The following is a 4,118-nucleotide window of genomic DNA, read 5'->3' on the forward strand; positions in this document are numbered from 1 at the left end:
CGTTGGTTCTCATACCCCGGTGCTGGGTACACTGTGTGAGCCCTGGGTACACTGTGGGACCCCTTAGTGCCCATCTTTGCCGTGTGGCCTCACCGGCAGGGCTGCGTGCTGCGGGCTGAGCCTCCCCGTGTGGCACCTCCGTGGTGCTTCACCCTGCCGCCAGCGCTGAGGACGGGACCGATGGAGCCACATTTCCATCTGAAGCACGGTCATGAAGAGAGAACCCGCTAGAGGGAAGCACGCTGTTCTCAGCGGCGGCTTTAACCCTGTGCTCCCGCCGTGCTCGGGTGGAGCTCCGCGCTGCCCTCTCCTGTCTCCCGCCGGCTCCGTGAGGGGCCATGGCCGCCGGGGCGCCCCCTGCCGGCTCGGCCCGCCGCCCTGGCCGCCGTGAGGGAGGCGGTGGCGCCGCCCGCGCTGCCCGGGCTCCCTCTGCGCTGAGGGCTGCGGGCAAACACCGCATGAACGCCGGAAAGTGGCTTTAAAAAGAGCCAGTTTTCCCTGCACTGCCTGGGGAGGCCACAAGTAATGTGCAAGGGAGGGTCTGTGGCTGCGTTTTGAAGACTAGATGGTATAAAACCCACATATGGTTCAGGAACCTGCTGGCAGTGACAGAACTTTTTGTGGCCTTTGGGTCTCTGCTGTTCCCTCACAGGGACTCTGCACTGCTTTCTGACCTGTGCCCTGACACACGTCCCTGACATGCAGCTGCTTTGTGTCTCGGTTTCCTGGTTTAAATCCTTCCATTTAATATGAAGCCACTGCATTCCTGAAAGACTATAAGTGATTTCTGCATGAATTGTGCTCTGGTAATGAGAAATTCCAACACATTCAAGTATATCTGGGAAATTGTAACGAGCGTGGCTGAGGTCTGATAAAACTGTGTTGTCATAGACAAGAGAATGAAAGGTAATGATGTACCCAAAGCAAGCAGAAGCTTGTTATACCTCTAAAATGGCACACTGTCCCTAATCCTCAATGCCTTTACCTACATTACCTACAAAACCTGCTCCTTATGAAAGCCTGTGAGGAAATACTGTGTGCAGATGCTTCAGTCAACGTAAGTTAAGTTGATGTTATATTTTATACTTGCAATGCTTACTTGACTATCTAATCATAATAGCATCTCAATGTCAAAATTCATCTATGTATTTTAGGAGTTCTTGAGAAAGTAATTACTGTATTCATGGGAAAAATCTAATACTTAATGAAAATTATGCTAAATTCATATTGTATTCCCACTGGAGGTGTACTTAATATAGATTGTGTGGGTTTGAGTTTAACAGAGGCATATGTTTGTATAGCAGTTGATATAAAAAGATTATTTCAAAAGAGCTATGCCAGTGAAGGCCTCTTCAAGTCCTGTTTAAAGAGAATTTGGCAGGAATAATCAATGAGTGATCCCTTTTGGCCAAGGCAGATCAGTGATCTGATTTGCTGGGACTGTTCTAATTTCCAAACTGTCTGCTATATGTGGAGTTCCTGCAGACATCATGAGCTTAGGCTGAAACCTTAAAGGAGGATAAGATAAATAAAATTCTAAATTTTATTTATCTTATATATACTGTTCCCAAACTATACCAAGAACTTCAGCTGAACCTGTTGCTGTTATGGAGGAATAAAGAGCATTTACAGATCTGCAGTGATCGTGCTGCAATGCTCAGGTCATGAGTCTGTATGGAAGAGAAGATACCTTTGCCTCATTTGTTCTTTATCTTTACCTGTTTCAGGTGTAGTATTTATGTTTAGATGCTCTTGAAATCATTCTGCTTTGGCAATTCCAGCTGTTATTTTTTTGTTTGGCTTCCAGAGAGAAAAGCAACTTGGATTATTAATAAAAATTCAGCAGAGCTTGCTTTTGGTTTCTAGCTCAGTCAAACTTTAATGCTAGTAACTGAATTGCTCTACCCTCTCGGAAAGAAAATGTCAAGGTTTTGTTAGTTTCGTGGCATAGGGATTATCAGATAAAAAGTAGTCCTAAAGCTAAAGATTTCCAGAGGGCTGGTAATGTCCAGATAATTTTTTATGTCTTTGGTTTTTTTTGTGTTCCTTCTTAGGTGGATTTTTCTGAGAGAAGAAAATTACAAAATCCTGATGTTCTGTTAAAACAATATTTCCCAAACCTGCTGAATGTACTTGAAATTTCAAAAAGTATACTTACAAAAGAATCTGTATTCAGGTTGATATAGTCAGACCCTGCTTTTTACTTGATGGTTTCACAAGTAGACACAATTTCAGGATTTCTTGAAACTATTTTTTGAGATTTATGTGGTCTTTCCTCTAAGGAAATATTTTGAGATATCCACAGGTCCAGACCCGTGGACCAATAAGTGCTGTGTGGAAAGGGCACTCGTGGCTGTCTGTGCTGAATGGGCTGTCCCTGGCTAGGGGGAATGGCTAATCCTTGCTGAAGCTGGAAGCTGGCTGCATGCAGGATGCAGCTGAGGGAAGAGCTGCATGCCCAGGAGCTGGCCTGCAAACCTGCATCTGGAACACTCCCAAGTGTGTGGTAATTCCTCGAAAGGCTGAGCTCTGCCTTTCATCAGTAGCAACAGCCACAAGAGACAAGATCTGCTAGAAAGATCCCTCACACAGGATGAAAGCAGAGTGTGTTGTTTGTTGTTCTGAGTGCTAGTGAACTGTGAAAAAAGTTAAATCTGAAGTAGCAGTTTTTTGTTGAATATTTATGTGTGCTTTGGACTTAGGATGACAAAACTGGTGTTTTTTGTAAGTCAGTAAAGTGGGTGACCAATGAGTTTGATAAGTTCAGACCTTGACTCTGACTTTTCATAAAGTTGTCAATTTACAGTTGTTCATGTTTGTGTGGAAACTGCTGGATTAATTGAAGGGCTTTGCTGTGCTTGCAGAGCTGATCATTTTAGAACTGCTTCTCCAGGCTTTTCAAGACATGCAAAACCTTTTTTTTAATCTATCTTGACAAATCTATTCAGTTTTGTTGTGGTCTTGATACTTTATCTAATAGGGCTTTTTTGGGTTGGAGTTTTTGTTTGTTTTTGTTTGGTTTGTTTTTCTTCTTTCTCTTTCTTTGTTTTCCAAAATCTATTATAGGCATCAACACAACAACAAAAGAGCAGTTGGCATAGTTCTGTGACTGGGTAGTCTGTGCTTTAGCACCAATGTTTCCTGAGCAGCTTAAGAAAATCAGTATTCCAAGAACTCCAGTGTTCCAGTACAGGGCATCAGGAGAGAACAAGAGGGGCCAACACTTTACTCCCTTGCAACAGGACACGAGGAAATGGCCTCCAATTTACCAGGAAAAATTTCTTCATGGAAAGAATTATCAAGTATTGGAACAGGGTGCCCAGAGAAGTTATGAAATCACTGTCCCTGGAAGTGTTCAAAAAGCACATTGATGTACACGGACATGGTGTAGTGGTGGACCTGGCAGTGGTAGGTTAATAGTTTGGCTTGATGATCTTAAAGGTCTTTTCTAATCTTAATGATTCTCTGATCATCTAGAGCCTCACTGGAGTTCTCAATAAATAATTATCAGTGTTGATCTTCAATGGACTTTTAAACATGAGTTACTTAATTTTGAGCTGGGCGAGTGTGCTGGTTTTGCAATAAATTGACTTAATGAAGAGGGAAAAAATCAACCATGGAAGTGATAATGTTGTATCCACAGTGAGTGATAATGGTCTGTTGCCTAAGTCATGTTCAGTTCTCAGCTCATACACCTGCCACGTGTAATCAGAGTGGATTTTAGGATGACAAGTGAAATGAAAATGAGTACAGGGACTTTGCCCACACTAACCTTAGAGCTATGAGCATGGTCTAAGGACTACGGGCCAAGGTCCATATGTGCAGCTTGGGTCAGATCCTGCTTTTATATTTCCACTGGATAGAGACTTTACTGGGGAGACTTACTTAGAATTCATACCTGGGATTTCACGGACCTGTGAAAATGCCTCATTGACTTCAGTAGACAGTGGCCTGTGCCTTGGATTATTAACTGCAGTCACGAGGAGTTTGGGGTGACCTGGGTTATGTGGCAAAGCTATTTTGGGCTATTTCAACCTGGTTACGGATCTACCTCCCCACAGCATAAGAGTTAAAACCAGGAATCTGCAGTAAGAGACAAATGCACATGCAAGGAACTT

The sequence above is a fragment of the Taeniopygia guttata genome, chromosome 11, assembly GCF_048771995.1.
Source record: "Taeniopygia guttata chromosome 11, bTaeGut7.mat, whole genome shotgun sequence".
Taxonomy (NCBI): Eukaryota; Metazoa; Chordata; class Aves; order Passeriformes; family Estrildidae; genus Taeniopygia; species Taeniopygia guttata.